The following is an 18,053-nucleotide window of genomic DNA, read 5'->3' as shown; positions in this document are numbered from 1 at the left end:
GAGCAAAGCCAATCTATCCACTCAACAAGATCTTAATATTAAGAGTTTGTGAGAAGAAGAGTGTTGACACACTAAAAGTGCAGCCCAAATCAAATAGCCCAAAGAGTGAAGCCCAATTGGGGAGTCTAGGATAAAGGTCCAAACAGAATTATTGATAAATGCAGTGGAAACCCACGAACACAGTGACATCATCGCCCAAGCTTGCAAGACGCCCAGAATCTGAGCGAATGGAGTGCCTACGGTCGCCCAGAGCGATGACCCCGTTCTCGCCCAAACCTTCGAATCGCCCTGGATCTTAGCAAACATAAAATATTATGGTTGTCCAGAATAGCAATTATTAAAGCAGTTATTGAGTAATCTTATCACATTCCACGATTCAAGGAGCCCAGTTGAAGGCGGTTGAACGACAAAGAGTAATGGTAGCAGTTAGAGACGGCAGTTCCACGACAAGTTATCCACCATAAAGAAAGTGGGTAGTTATAAAACAATCAAGTAGTTTCCAAGCTATTTGTCACGAGGAAGTCATTAAGGGAATATAAAAAGGAAGAGAAGACATAGAATAGAGAGATCCCAAATCAAACACTCTCAAACAGAGAATATGTAATTTTAATTTCTTAGCTTAAATTTAAACACTTCTTTTAATATTCGTGTGTTTGAACCCCTTGGAGGTATTCTGTTTATTTTCAATTGTAAATCATTGCCAATAAAACAACCCTTTTTGGGACTTTGTCTCAAGAGGTCTGTTCCTTACACAATCGTCTGACCCCTTTTTTAATTGTTAGCGACTACTTGCGAGAAATAATGTGGCACGCCCAGTGAGACATTGGTGTTTGGTGTTGAAGATACAAAATGTGAAACAATATGCCTCACAAATCTGATAAGGAAGCAGCAAGTCAGGGAGGAGTTCAGTCTGTGATCGAGCGATATGAGAAGCAGCTAAGCTCTCCACGAACAGAGGGACAGAGTCAAAGCAGTCACAGTCGTTACGAACCAATGACAGAGTTGAGTCCTCGAACCATGCGTGCATTGCTTGGAGAACTCACACAGGATGTCGTTGAACAGGTAAATCTACAAAATGTTCATAATATGGAAAGATTTACCCAGAATGGGAATGCACATTATGACAACATGGCCAAACAACTGAATACATTAAATGAAATAATGAATAAGTTAGTAGGCCAAATTTGTCAGCCACTTGTGCCTATTGCAAGTCACTTTCAAGTTAGGACAATTGTAGGACATAATTCCCCAGTTCTAAGTCCAAATCAAGGGATAGAACCACCTTTTGGTCCGTCTACTTCAAACCAGGGGGATGGTGTAATGCCAAATCGGAATAGTGGTAATGGTACATCTAACTTGGGGGGTAACCTAAATATAAGAGACAATGTCCTAAGTAATGGACAGAACACCCCATGTGTTAATGATGGAATAAATATTCAGGCTAATGGTAACAATGGCCCAAATCATGGCAACTTTGTTGCCAACCAAGGACCAAATATCAGGCCTCAGGTAAATCAATCAACCTGTAGGAATTCCATATGACCCCAACGTCATGTTGAGAAATCAAATTATGGAAATAGTACATGATCAAATGGCTTTTGGGATACGTCCTATCATTAGACCGACTTACACAAAGCCATATCCTGATTAGGTAGACAAAGCATATCCTGATTAGGTAGACAAAGCATATCCATGGCCTAGAGGGTATAAAGTGTCAGAATTCTCATTATTTACCGGTTAAGGAGAGATGTCTACTCTAGAACACATAGGGCGATTCATACTACAAAGTGGTGAAGTAACCGACTACCATAAAATGAGGTTGTTCCCTAGTTCATTAACAGGAGTAGCTTTCTCCTGGTTCATCAATTTGCCAGCGAACTTTGTTCAAACATGGCAACAATTGGAGCAATTGTTACATGCTCAGTTTTATAAGATTGAATCTGAAGTTACTTTGGCCGATTTAACGAATCTATATCAAATGCCAAACGAATGGGCAGAATGTTTCTTTCAAAGGTTCAAGACAACAAGAAGTAAATATTTTGTACCTTTGCCCGAAAAGGAGTTTGTCAAAATCGCTCAAAGTTGTCTAAACTTTGATTTGAAAAAGAAATTCCAAGACAGGGAATTTCCTGATCTTTTCCAATTGAACTCAAACGTGATTACGTATGAACGATTAATAAAAGAAGAAGAGCAAACGAAAAATTCTAGCAAGGGGACTTATTATAGAGACCCAAATTTTGATGTTCATACCATTGATGACGAGTATTATGATCAAACCGAAATGTGTTTAGCCGAATTAATCAAAGGAGACGCGTATACTTGTCCTATAATGGCTAAGCCTAAACACTTGAGGCTATTGTACGTTAAGGCTTTAGTTAACGGTATACCTGTGGCGAAAGTACTTATTGATAATGAAGCAGCTATAAACATCATTCTATTTAGGATGATGAGGAAATTTGCAAAGATAGAAAGTGATATGATTCCAACAGAAGTCATCCGTACGAGTTTCAATGGAGGAGCAACTTTAGGTAAATGGGTTATGCCATTGGACATAACTGTGGGGACAACTACTAGGACCACAATCTTCTTCGTAATAGATGGTCCTACTAGTTACAATGTGTTATTAGGAAGGGATTGGATACACGGAAGTCGCTGCATACCCTCGTCGCTCCATCAATGCTTGGTTTTCTGGAATGACAAGGGTGAAGCCGAAGTGGTACAGGCAGATCATAGACCTTTTGTCACAGAAACAAACTCAGTGGAAAAGTTCATGTATGAAGGAAATTACGGACCTGTCAGAGTAGTCCAAGATGGAGAAGAAACTCAAATTGTCGCACAGAGCGAAGAGCCATTTTCAGTAGATGTACTCACTGAAATATTCAGTCAAATGAGACCAAACATAGTAGCCCTAGAAGAGTCAGTAATTGGCAAAAAAGTAATCAAAGAGTTTTAAATGAATTGTAAGAAACAAAGGCAAATGGCCGATGTTCAGGCCTTCAAAGCCAAATTAATGGCTTTCAATCAAGAATGTAAAGACAAGACGAAAGAAGAAGCAGCCTTGAAAGCATTGGGAGACAAATTGACAGTGTTCGAGGTGGAATGAAGTATTGGCCGAGAAGTCAACAAGGTGGATTGTTTAGAAGAAGAAGTGCCTATAAGGGAAATGGACGATAAAGTAATGAGGATCACCAAACCTGGATACGCTCAAACACAAGACCCTCTAATTAAAGTGAATATTGATAATGAAGGGGAAGATCGCCCAATATTCGTCAGCCAGATGCTCGATCAAGAGGGTGAACTAAAGCTTTTTCGCCGCTTTTCTAAAAAATCAAGACGAATTCGTCTGGAAAGAAGAGCATCAAAAGGCTTTTGAAAGCCTAAAGACATATTTATCAAGTCCATCAGTGTTGGTGTCACCAATCCAAGGACGGCCAATGAAAGTGTATATATCGGCTGAACAAGAATCAATAGCTGGAATGGGCGCACAAGAAGACCAATTTGGTGAAGAAAGGACGATTTACTACTTGAGTAGACGGTTAACAAAATGTAAATGTGATTACTGTCATTGAAAAATTATGTCTTGCATTGTATTTCACATGTACGAAATTAAGGGCTTATTTACGGCCCGTAACCATTTATTTGATTTCTAAAGTAAATTTGGTTAAGTATATGTTCTCTCGCCTTATTTTACACCAAAGGGTAGGCCTTTAGACTTTAGCGTTATCAGAATTCGAAATACAATACATACCCCAAAAGGCAATCAAAAATCAAGCTTTGGCTAACTTTCTGGCCGATCATCCATGCCTTGACATGCCTGAAGAAATTGAATTAGAAATCGATTCATTCGAATTAAAATCTTGGGTTTTATGTTTTGATGGGTCAAAAACCTCTAAATGTGCAGGAGCAGGAGTAGCATTGATAAATCATTTAGGGACACCAACAATCAAGCCGAATATGAAGCCTTAATCGTGGGCTTAGAATTAATGATAGATATGGAGATAAAGAATGTGATTGTTAGAGGCGATTCTCAATTGGTAATTCACCAATTGATCGGTGATTTTAAGTACCAAAGTGATTCCATTATGAGTCAATATGAAATCGCTCAAGAATTGTTGGAAGAATTCGACCAAGTAGAGCTTCAATGTGTTAATAAGATATATAATGACATAGCAAATGAGTTGGCCCAGATGGCCTCAGGGTATTCAAAGGCTTTGAATTGGAAATCTACTTGTGAATATAGAGTAATATTACCCGTAGTCCAAAGAAGGGCGAGAAGGATTGAAATTCATTGCATACAAGATGGAGATGCAATAGACTGGAGGGTAGAGATTAAAAAGTTCCTTAAAGAACCTAATGAAGGAGGTAGTAGAAAAATGAAATTGCGTTTGCTAAACTATACATTGATAGGTGAAGAGTTGTTTAAGAAACGCTCTGATGGTATATTACTAAAATGTGTAAGTTTGCAAGAAGTCAGAACAATCGTGGCTGAAGTGCATGAACGGATATGTGGAGCTCATCAAGCTGGCCAAAAGATGAGATGGTTAATTATTAGGAATGGATATTTTTGACCCAAGATGGGAGAATCATGTGTTCAATATGCGAAGAGTTGTCTAACCTGCCAAAAGCATGGTCCAATACAAAGGGCGCCAACAAGAGAGATGACACTCATTATCAAACCCTGGCCGTTTAAGGGTTGGGCGATAGACTTGATAGGGAAGATTTATCCCCCATCGTCCAAGCAACATACCTTTGTTATAGTTGCAACTGATTTTTTCACTAAGTGGGTAGAAGCGATACCTTTAAAGGAGATCACCCAAAAGAGTGTCATAGAATTTATCCGTGATCATATTATTTATAGATTTGGGATTCCACAAACTTTGATGGTAGATCACGGAACTTTTTTGAATGGAGATCAAGTGAAGAAATTCTTGAGCGAGTTTGGAGTTAAGTTAACGAACTCCACACCATATTACGCTCAATCCAATGGATAGGCAGAATCTTCTAATAAGATTCTAAAAAGTATCATAAGAAAAATGATAGATGAAAATACCAGAAATTGACACGAATGTCTAAACAAGGCCTTGTGAGCTTATAGGACGTCGTCTCGGTCAAGTAGCAAAGTTACTCCTTTCCAACTTACTTACGGACAGGAGGTCGTTTTGCCTATGAAAATCAATGTGCAATCAATCAGAGTGTGTTTGCAACATAAGTTAAGTGATGGTGAGTATACCGAATCACTAGTTCTATTAGAGTTGGACAAATTAAGGTTGGACGTCCTAGATAGATTGCAAGTTCAAAAACAAAGGATGGCTAAGTTTTATAATAAAAAAGTTATAGCCAAGTCATTTAGCTTGGGCGAATTGGTTTGGAAAACAATACTCCCTTTGGATAGCAAGGATCCAAAGTATGGCAAGTGGTCGCCCAATTGGGAAGGAAAGTAAATAGCATGTTGCCTAATGGAGCCTATCATTTAGAAGATTTAGATGGCACCAAGCACATGAGGTTCATTAATGGAAAATATTTAAAAAAAAGTATGTTTCTTCATTATGAGAAAGTGAACAAATAAAAGCGTAATCAATATGATTGCATTGAACGATCATAGATAAATAAGACAAGAACGAAGTACGTTTAAATAAATTCCTTTGTTGTCAAATAATTCTTTACAAATTGTGAGATACAAAATACTAAATGCTCTAGAGCTGCAATTGAGAGCAAACTAATTTCTCGATCGATCGCCAAGTAAGAGGGTGAACTGACCTTGATCGTCGTCCTAATCGCACTGCTGCAAGGGTAGGCAGAGAGACCGAGAAGCACTCTCAACAAGCAAAAAGGGAGAAAAGCACCCTCAAATCGCCTGCCTAATCGCATTGCTGTAATAATGTGCAAGGAGATTGAGAAGTACTCTCAACAAGCAAAGTGGTTTGAAAGGCATCCTCAAAAATCACCTTCCATCATTGAACTCCTTAAAATAATATGGAGACGATGGGAAGACCTTTGCTAGCCAAAGAATATTTCCTATATCTCCCATACCAAAGGTGACATCAAGACAGATAGCAAAATGGGTGGATCTAATGATCCATTTCTATGGAAGACGAAAATTTTGGATCAATTGTTGAGATGTCAAACGATGGCAGCAAATTAGTTTTTGAAGAAAAGAATGAAAATGGAAATGATAAGTGCGAAATACATGCGTATTTATAGAGGCGTGAAGGTGAAAAGACAGAATATGAACGACAACATTCATGCCTAATAACTGAAATCAAATGGCTCAAAGTCTTGGAAAAAGAGACGGGAATACCAAGAAAGAATGTACATGAATCTTAGCATAAAGCAATTAAATGCTTGGGGGTTGACGATTAAGGACAACGTCAATTAATATGTAAGTAGACAAAATAGTCGTTCATTAATGACAATAGCTGCTGTTATATTCAAAATTAGCAATGGCAATTAGTGCGAAATTACAAAAGGAAAGTTAATATATTGGATGTCTTAATTACAATTCACCCCAGGCCGAACGTATTCTTTCCCTAAGTCTTCCCCAATCTTCACTTTGTTGAGAAGAAGCGACATTTAATTCAGTTACAAAATCGTCAACCTCCAGCTTTTTATATTGCTCAACCAAAGACTTGGTTCATTCAATTCCTTGGGAAGCATTACGCTTTTTAGCTACCATTCTTGCCCTACAGTCGTTCATCTTTGCTTGAAGCCCCTTCATCTCTGCAGCCAAGCTTACCATCAAAGAGTCTTCGATCATAACGTCGGAAGAGATTTCTTTCAATTCATCCTCGGCTTTGTTAATCTCTAGAAGCAAAGACTCTGTTTCAGATGTAGCACGAAGATATTGAGTACTCCTGGCCTTCAGTTCAACATTTCTAGCTAGCAAGGAGAGGATGTCAGAGTGGACAATCTTCAATGTCGCTTTAAAATCAGCAAAAACATTGAGCGACGGAAGTGTAAGTGCTTGCGCCAATTTTACACTCAATAGCTCAAACTTTTCCTTATGTTTAGTAGGACTAGCCTGGCCGATATCCATGTTCATAAAAGACACATACTCAAGTACCGACTGCTTGAAAGACTTCATATTTTCCTCCAAAAAAGCAGAAGATGAAGCAGAAGGATGACTGGTTGAAATAAGGCGAGACGTCTTGACTTGTCCCCAGGAAGTGAACAAGTCCTGGATGGAACGCACAATGTCATCAGCACCCTGCAAAGAAAAATGCCAACGTTGAGGGCTTTCACTACAATAAATGAAGCGAAAATGAAAGTGAGGCAAGAGGTTACCTCATTAGCAATCTTGGGAAGTTCAGGCATATCACCAGTTGGCTCCACCACCTGTGGGGACTTCCCCTTATCTGGGCGAGAAGACTCTGCCACAACGGGTAGGCCTATGGGAGCCTCTGCATAATTCTAGAAGCAACGAATCAGAAACTAGTAGCACAAGCAAAGGTAAAACATCAAAATATGTATTACCTTCTGGTTCGATATTTGGGGGTCGACGCCCTAGGAAGAATGTGGCCCTTCTACAGGTTGTGATGAAGATTTCGGGACTAAGGATTTCTCTTTAAGCATAGTCCATTCATCAGCTGATTTGGACGAAGCAGCTTTAGCAGAAGATGGTGAAGCAGGAGTTGCCAAAACCAAAGCCTTCGAAGGAGAGGCTGAACTTTTCTGAGAAATTCAGGTAAACCATTAGTACATAGAAATGTATGTTTGTGAATAAACAAATTCAATTACCTTTCTCCTAAGGATGAGAGGAGCGTCATCATCATCATCATTGTCATCCTGCAAAATGGGAGATGCCGAAACTGGCCGTTTGCGGCTTAAGGCACCTTTAACTGCAGCAACCTTGGTAGGTGGAAAACCAGATGGACGGATAGGACGTTTAGCGTGAGCAAGGAAGGGAGGATTCCTAATGGACACAGGGGTGACCAAAATAGGAGAAGTAGAGGAAGTGTCTGGCTGATCCAGTAAATGGAAGGCACGATTAGCATCAGTTGCAAACAATCTGCGTTTTACTGATGGCCAGAGCTGTTTAAAAAGAGGATGGACGGCACAGCTAGAATTGAAAGGGGCTAATGAAAGTTTGCTCGTCAAAAGAATGTTGCGAGCATCTACAGCTTGTGCTTCTGCCTTATTAATAGTGTGAAAATGATCTGTTAAATTTTTGGAGTAGCAAGGAGGAACAGGCCAAGTTTGGCCAAAACCACGTTGACGAGCAAAAAATTGGGGAGCATATATTTCAACCCCAGCCTTAGCATTGGTTCCAGTTAAAGTATCGTGGAACAATTCCCTCCCAATCAAAAACTGAATCCAAACAAGCAGAGAGGCGCTCGCACTGTTCAGGTTGGATGGAGGTTGCACATAATCTGGAGTCAAGTGAACAGGAAAAAGAAAGAAGGAAGGAATCGAATTTAAGGTATAAAAGAATGAAAAAATGTCCCTACTGGACCTATTTACAGGTTTCAATGGGTCAATAGCTAGCCCATAGCAGCTAGCAGAACGAAGGGAAATGGATGGAGCACCAAGTGGTGGAAAGTATGCTCTCAACCACAGTTGAGTGAACCAAAGGGGGACATTGCCAGTGGGAGATGCAACATTCTTCAGTTGAGATTGAAGGGAAGCCATGCCTCTATAAAGGGCAACTAAAAAGAAGGAACATAAGTTCAAAGGCCTACCACGCGCTAATTCATGATCTATGGGTAAGTAGCTCATAGAAGGTTTCATATTTGGCACGCAAAGAATATATTTACAGAGCTAAATTTGAAGAAAGGCCACACGCTCAGTGTGGGAAGGTTCAGCGCTTGAATGATTATAAAAGACTTGCATGCTTGAATAAGAATCGGTAAGTTTCTTGTCAAATTTCGGGCCAACATTGGAAATCAAGATACCAGGAAAGATGGTATCGCCCAAAGGCGGAAGATTTACTAGGGCTCTAACGTCCCTTAAAGTAATAGATATGAGACCAAGAGGGAAAACGAAGGTATTATATTCAAAAGACCAAAAACTCAAAGCAATCGAAAAAAGCACTAGGTCAAAAATTGGGGGTTGAAAAGTGATTTCCAATAAATTCTAAATCCTAGCAGGATCAAAAATCACCTTGGTAGAGCCATGATTCACAAGACATGCATGCCATCTACGAAAAATAACATCAGCTTTGGGCCAACTGCGAATACCTTTTTCGTGAATCGGCCTCAATGGCAGAGAGTTCAGGAATGGAGGGTCTTGAGTGCAAGGGAACAGCTGGCCCATCGCCACTTGTCCAACGGCTTCGGCATTATTGAATGATGAACCCAAATAGAATTCATTGAGGTTAGCATTGGTTGGTGCAAGGAAGTTTGGATTTACATACGGCCTAGTAAGGATTTTCTGGAAATCTTCGAAACTAAAAGAATCATTAGATTGAGTTTGTGAAGTCGCCATTGGGTGCAAAGTACAGTTTTGTTAAGATTTGCTTGAAAAATGTAGCTGAGAAGCAAGAAGATGAACAGTAAAATAGTGAGGAGGAAGCGCGAAATATAGAGACGAGGTTTAGTGGTGTGATGAAATGACGTGTCTTTTGGGTTTATAAGGGTTTGTAACGTTGCACCTTTTCAGGCTATAGAAGAAAATAATGATTGAAATTCTTGGAAATTTCAAATGTTGCTGAAGAATACAAAGTGAATATGGAAAAGATTAAAAATTGGTATTAATTCTGCCATATTGGGGGGTAATTATTGACACACTAAAGTGCAGCCCAAATCAAATAGCTCAAAGAGTGAAGCTCAATTGGGGAGTATAGGATAAAGGTCCAAACAGGATTATTGATAAATGCAGTGGAAGCCCACGAATATAGTGATGTCATCACCCAAGCTTGCAAGACGCCCAGAATATGAGTGAATGGAGTGCCTTACGGTCGCCCACAGCGATGACCCCGTTCTTGTCCAAACCTTCGAATCGCCCAGGATCTTAGCAAACATAAAATATTATGGTTGTCCAGAATAGCAGTTATTAAAGTAGTTATTAAGTAATCTTATCACATTCTATGATTCAAGGAGCCCAATTGAAGGCGGTTGAACGACAAAGAGTAATGCCAACAGTTAGAGACGGCAGTTCCACGACAAGTTAGCCACCATAAAGAAAGTGGATAGTTATAAAACAATCAAGCAGTTTACAAGCGGTTTGTCATGAGCAAGTCATCAAGGGAATTTAAAAAGGAAGAGAAGAGATAGAATAGAGAGATCCCGAATCAAACACTCTCAAACAGAAAATATGTAATTTTAATTTTTTAGTTTAAATTTAAACACTTCTTTTAATGCTCGTGTGCTTGCGCCCCTTGGAGGCATTCTGATTATTTCCAATTGTAAATCATAGCCAATAAAACACTCCTTTTGGGGGATTTTGTCTCAAGAGGTCTGTTCCTTACACAATCGTCTGACCCCTATTTTAATTGTTAGCGACTACTCGCGCGAAGCAAAGATGATGACACATTTTAGTGGACAAAAAGTTGAGGTGCTTTATGCAAGTCAATGCCGGTAAGATCATTGAGAAATTTGTTCAAGGGTCGAACTTCGGACTGAAAGTAGAGGTGCCCTATGTTTGTTGATGCCTGATCGAAGGTACCTATTATATCATTGAGTAATTTGCTCAAGGACGGAATTTTGAGAAGGGGGGAGGGGAGGGATTGCGAGGTGCCTTATGTGGGTTAATCCCCTGGCCAAAGAAGCTATTAGTTCATTGAGTAATTCTAAGGTCGGACTTCAAACAAAAAGTTAGGTTGCCCTATGATAGTTGAAACCACAACTGAAGGCGTCCATTATAACATTGAGTACTGTGTTCAATTATCGAACTTCACACAAAAAGCAAGGTGTCGTATGTAGGTCGATGTCCCAGTTGAAGGGGCCTTTTGTACCATACATGCGAATATCCTCGTATTCCAAAATAACCATAATAAATAGCAACTTTTTCAAGCAGTAAAAAACATATGGGCTTTGAAGGAAAGTAACCACAAGCTCAAAAAAAGGCGGCCAAATAACTAAAAGTAAAAACTTAAACAAATCGTGCGAATTCTGACTATTGATAGGATGGTCGAAGATGTGAGATGTTCCATGGTGCTTGATAGATTTACCTTCATTTTGTAGTCAATAAGTTTCCCATCGAATACCTTCAATCATAGTTATAAAACCTGTTCCGGCTGAGGAATTGACGACTGGAGGTTTGACCAAATTAATCGACAGTTTTTGAATTAACCGAATGTGAAAAGTTTGTCTTCAATATTTTTGGTTTGAAAAGAATTGAACCTTGGACCTGAAGGTAACCTAATACTTTATTGTTATCTCTTTGCAATAATATGTAAAAGTACTCATTAATCATTTATCGTTTTTTTTTAAATGTTTTTAAAAAATTATAATCTAATTTTAATTAAGATGAATTTAATATTTAACAAAACAATCTACAAATATATAAACAATCAATGAAAAATAGTTTAAAAACTTTAATTTTGTCTTTAAAAAATGTACACTTTACAATTGGACTCTATGCTAATTTCTTGTTAGCAAGGAAAACTAGGGGTGTAAGCGGTCCGATTTTACCGATTTTTGATATATTTTCAAACCAAACCGTTTAAATCCAAACTTAAACCAAACCATTTTAAACGGTTTGAAAAAAACTCAAACTTAAACCTAACGGTTTGGTCCGATTTTAAATCGCTGGTTTCGCTGTATGTTTTTTCACCTGTCTACTTTTACGCTCATTGAATTCAATATATATTTGTATCTTACTATCAATAAATTTAAAACAAACTAAATATATCTACTATAAATTTAAATACCAACTAAATCAAAGTTAAATCACAACTAACTAAAACATAATTTTTTGTTCGCCATTTTCAGGCTAATGAAATTCCGATAACGTTACAATAAAAGTCTACTAAATAAGACCAAAAATATTAATAATGTCCAACAAGTCATGATCATCATATCTCCAAGAAAAAATGTTACTGGTTAGACGGAGAGAATAACCAACCACAATAATAAAGCAATTTTTATAATATCTAAATATAACAATTACACAAGCTTACGGTTGTATTTTGTTACGAACTCAGTTTCTCACATATACTCAAACATCAATTGTTGTCACATATGATACATCGTCTGCATAGTCAAACAAACGCATTAATTACGTCATCACGCATTCTTCAATGGAGGTGTATTTCTTTCTCAATGTAAATATAAATTTGATCTTCTTCAAAGAACTCAACGTTAGAATTTACTTCCAATGCCACTCATATTACTATTAAAGAAAAGCCTATATCTACAGATGGTGATCAAGTGGATGCTTTTATTTTTCGAAGTATAGATAGGGCTTTACAAAAAATTACTTTCACGAGACCTGTTACAATTTATGTCAAAATGTCAGCAATCCTACTCTTGTACATTTAAAGGCTGTCAAACAAATTTTGCGATATTTCAAGGTACTAAAAATATGGGTTTAAGATATCTTTGTCAAAGTCTCATATCTCCATATGGCTTCAAGGATGCCAACTGGGCCGACTGTCCTACAACAAGATGAAGCGCCACTACTTATTGTGTTTTTCTTGGGGCTAATTGTGTTTTGTGGAGCTCTAAGAAACAATCGACTGTTTCTTGATCAAGCTTTGAAGTTGAATACCTTTCTATAACTTTTACAGCAGCTAAAATTACTTGGTTAACGTTTTTGTTACGAGATCTTGATGTGTCACTCTCACAGCCTCCTCTTCAACTATTCTGTGATATTATTAGCTTATTGCATATGCCAATCAATCTAATGTGTCATGCCCGCTCATATGTGGTATATATAATATCTCAATCCTCTTTAGCTACTTCACATATAAACTCAAGCCTAAATTTTTCAGGTGACACGGTCATAAATAAAACATGTATAACTTTACTATTCCAATCACACTCATTTAAATTAGTCTCCGGCCAATTAGTTATAAGAGTGATGGTTACAACATCGTTAATGGTGCTAAAAGGGAAAGTCCAACCATTCACTACACTCAACGAATACGCTCATCCATCGATTTAAGGAAAGCTTTCATTCTAACTTTTCAATAGGCATAGTTACTGCCATCAAAATATGACGGGATGGATAATGAATTACTCATCTAGAAAGTTATGGACAAGAATCGAATTTGGGCTCTAATACCACTTGAAATCACTAGTTCGATCCTAAAATCACCTAGAAGGGATGAACCTGTGAATATCACGGAATTAAAATTACTAATTAAAAGCCACAAGTCACTTTTTAATTGTTCAACTGTTTAGTCAGTCAAGTCAATTTTATTCTATTGAATTGCCACAATAGTAAATAAAGTAATAAATAATAGAAATTTTGGTGATGGAGAAAATCTTTCATAGGAATAATAATTCTAGGACCAAGTTAGTTACTTCCACTGGAACGTGCTTCACTTACACTTGCTCCCAATCTTCTGAAATTGTCTATCTCCTATGGATTACCAAAAACACTTTGTTCTTGTACTCTTTCTGTGTTATGAGTCCAACATCCCTCAATCTTTAGCAACCTTTGAAAGTTATTGAGAAAATACCTTTCTGATTATATTAAGGAAATGAGTGTTTTGGATTATATGATTTTGATGGTTTTTCAACATGTGGTTGATTGATCTCAAGATATAGAATTGTTGTTTGATCTCCAAAGAATGTCATGAAGGTAGAAAATAATGATCAACCCCCATTTTCATGAAGTATGGCCGTGTATTTATAATAGAGATGTATTGGGAGTATAGGATAGATAGAACTTTTGAAAATCACGAAGTAGGGTTTCTCAAAAAACACCATCGCTCAAATGCCACGCAAACAAATAGGTATGTCCCTCAAAAGACTGACGGGCGACAATGATTCTATTTTGGATGCTCGAGCATTAGACTGGTGACAGGCTATCAAAATTTCAATGGCTCTTTTTCCATGTTCCATACTCAAACCCAAAGTCTCCTAATTTATCTGTACAACATCCCAAAAAACTCCTTGACTTTTACAACTCTTGTATAATAATCAACTAAAGAATAGCCCATACAAATTAAAACCTAACAATATTAAAAGAAAATATCATCTCAAAGACTTTGACATGATTGATGACATTTATTAAATAAAGTCTAGACACAAGTGAATAATTTATATAGAGTAGGATGTAGTTGAAACCCATTACATATAAATCCACCAATGATGACAACATCCAATTATACCAAGAAGTATATTTTTGGTCGAAAGGGTAACAATAAGTTAGTCATTTGATAAGTGGGTAGTGTATTCATCACTTTATTAAAACAAAACTCCATCCTAGATTAATGTGCTGATTGTTATGGTATGAAGGTTTGAGTTCGTTAAACTTTTGTTGAAGTTCAGTACGGAGGATCAATATATGTAAACTTAATAAATTTAATTATATAAAATTCGAAGTGGTGATGCTTCCTTTGAGAACTAGAGTTTTTCCTATAAAAGTCCATTAATAGTATAAGCAGCCATAAAAGCCCTGAGAGAGTTAACCTTTAAGTATATCTTTTCACTGATATTTTCATAAGGAATAATTTGTCCAAAGCTTTCATGCAACCTAGGATTTCAGCAATTTGTGGAGATTATATTAAAATCATGTTCAAATCGAAAGATACATTTACTTTATGCATAAGTGTTGCTAATTTGGGATATGTAATAGTTATATAATTTTTTGAACAATTCGGGAATTGTTGTAATTGTTCAAATAATATAACGATAGAGTAATTTGGGAGCATATGATAATTTTTCAAGTTGAAAATTTTGTAAGAATGGCGAACACCAGAGTACAGTGCAAAAGAGGTCCAAAGCAAACATGCCTTAGAGGGGACATGCGAGGCCTCGTATAAAGTAATTCCGTTTGGGTAGTTGCTTTTGGTTGCAAGGCCTCGCCCATGTAGCCGTTGGAATATTTGGAATTTTGGTGTTTTGGCAAATTGTTTTAACTTTTCTCCAATCTGTGTGTCCATCATCCATGAGAAGTGTAAATCTATATATATGGGGAACCAACCACAAACCAAAATTCTCAAAAGTATTATTTTGTTCTTTGATGCTTTGTCTTATAAGGCTTGTTTAATACTCGGAATATCTTTTGGTGAATACCCATAAATAATCTCAAGGATGACATGGGGCAAATACTGCTTTAGGACAGCATTTTGACGCATTCAAGTTTTTTTTTTTTCCTTTCATTCGTTATGTTCTAATAATTTTATTTTCTCCATATTTTTTGTATTTATATATGTATCTTCAATTTTATGATGATTCTAAACTTCACCTCTCGATTTCCCAACAGTGCCTTATAATAAACTTGCATGAATGATAAAATTGGAATTTTTACTCGGTTCAATATATGTTTAGCATGCTAAATTGATCAGAGTTTTACATGGCTAAAGTAGAAAGAATGTAAAAAATTGTCACTGTGCTCGCGGATCCAGCACGGGCGTCTGCTGTCCAGCACTTGGCGAGCCCCAGCGGCCGCCCGTGCTGGATCTGTCGGGAGGAGTTTTTTTTGTTGGGAACAGATTAAATTTTAAGCTTATATTACTGGTATTTCGTTTTATTCTCACTTGTGGCTTCTAGCTCAGTTGGTTGGAGCTTGTATGTTTATGTTGGATGTTTAATGTTCGAATCCCCTTGCTAGCAAAAAATTATTTTACAATGCTTTTATTCTACATTTTTTACAAAAATTCAATAGGAGGTGGAACAAAGGGGTTTCAAACTCAGGTCCTCTTTGATAGAGGTATTGGAAGCTTGACCATTACGCCAATTGTTGGTTGCTATCATTGTGTTTAACAAAGTAATATTTGTTAAGTTTTATGTGGTTTGCAGGTACAATTGCAAAGATTTGAACTCATGCTCTTCCTTTAAATTATACAAAACTTGGCAACAATAGCATTCGATGAGTCCAATTTATTCTTATAAGAAAATTATATATATTCAATTTGAACAAAATAAATTGTTATATTTAAACTTTAGAACTTGTTTGATTTTCATTTTTTTTCAAAATATATTTTTTCTCTTTTTTTCAACAACACATTTTCAATAAAATAATATTACACGCAAATTTAAAACTTCTATTTATTTTTAGCTACACATTCTCCATCAAATCACCATTCCAAAATGTATTTTTTGTGAAAAATGCAATAAATAAATAAATAAATGGTATGAAACGGGCTCTTAATATTTTATTGAAGCTGAATAGTCGATGACCGCCCGTGCTGGGTTGAACTTCTGGATTCGCCCCTGACTGTGCATGTTCATTCTTATGCAATCCATGTATCCAATGCATGCTTAGTTATTTAGTGGATCACTATTGTCATAGAATTTAATTACTTTTGTAGCAACCCAAAAATTTTATGGATAAAAATTTATTTATTTTGTATATTATATATATTTCTATTTTATCAGGGTCAAATAAATTAGATTTTGATAGAGCAATTATAAGTATATCAATATTGTATTCGTTAGATAGCTCGTATTTAATTAGAAGTCTTTGACTCGAGAAAAAATTATTTTGAATAAGAACACATTAAGTTAGATCCAATTGAAAGAAAATGGTATAATGTAATTTTATATAGATTATAAATCAATTTATTTTTTCTCTCTCCAAAAAGAAAATGAAATTTTTATCATTATTTGTTAGTTTTGATTTAGAGATTCCTAGGATGGCACATGTTTTCACTATTCTACTATTCTAGTTACAACAAAATTCACTAGACACCATATACAGTTGGATAGAGATAGTGGATATCTTGTAGTTGAATAAGATAATAATAAAGTACATTGTGAGTAGACATTGGTTGCAAGATTTGGCCCTATTAAATCAAATTTTGGTTTATCTACTCTAGCCTACACCTATATATCTATAGGTATGATGAAAAGTTTTACTCACACCAATTTACACATATGGTAGAGAGAGAGAGAGGATGAGAGAGAGAAGGTAGCATTGGAAATAAAGTTTGCATACATTGAATATTTTAATCACGTATTTTCAAAGCAAAGAAAAGATTTTGAACGTGCTTCAGATTTTTCTCACAATGTGAGATAATTTAAGTGCAAGTGTTTTTGTTTCTTCATGCGTTTATGTCCAATAAAAAATGCATGAATTGTCAGTAGACATTCGTTTTTTCAAAGAGATATAAAATCCTACGAGATTATAAGAGGACTTAAAATGGGTGTGTCGCTTGGTCACCCATAAACTCCATAAGATCAGATGGTATGAATTGTAATTTTTATTGTTATATATATGTATATAGAAACCGCACGTATCTTACTGGGTGTTTTTGAATACTCACTCTTACAAATTTTTACAGGTTAGTTCGGGTCGATTGGAATTGTGGAAGGATGGTGATACAGGCTGCTAAGTGGATCAAATGAAAAGAAAAATAAATGAGTTTGTCGTCTTTAAATTTATCAATTAGTTTAAATTTTGTTACAAACGTGTTATTTGAATTAGTTAAGAATTTATGTAATGTTTAGATAAAATTTTCATATTTTAAATTTAGATTTACAAAAGTTGCAGTTATTTGTTTAATAAAAAATTATTTTTATAGTTCTGCACTTAAAATAAAGAAAAATGAGTTTTTCGTAACGTTCCGAAGTTTATAAAAAATTGGAGCATTACAACTTTTGTACCAGAAAGAGTTTAGATTTGTTAGAAATATTGTCTAGAATAATTTTTTTTTTTAAAATCATTTTTCATCAATTATCAATCACATGTATGGGGTCAATAACTTTTTCTAGTTTTTAACCATATTTTCTTCCAAGATTTATTTTCACTTCAATTAGTCTCTCCCTAATAAACATTTAGTCCATGATGATGGTTCTATCAAACAAAAAAAAAAAAATTGTTAAAATGAGGGACAAAGAAGAAGTTATAGTTTTGCCTTTATTTGTTTTACTTATTCAAATTATGTAGGAGCTTTCTTGATGAATTTTTTGGACAGAATGACAAATAGAATTAATTAATGAAAGTTGGAAAATAAGAATGTGATGGGGAAAAAAAAGCCAGGAACATAATGGTGATAATGAGTA

The sequence above is a fragment of the Olea europaea genome, chromosome 15 (assembly GCF_002742605.1).
Source record: "Olea europaea var. sylvestris chromosome 15, O_europaea_v1, whole genome shotgun sequence".
Classification (NCBI taxonomy): Eukaryota; Viridiplantae; Streptophyta; class Magnoliopsida; order Lamiales; family Oleaceae; genus Olea; species Olea europaea.
The sequence above is the reverse complement of the archived record's forward strand: the minus strand, read 5'-3'. Positions refer to the sequence as shown.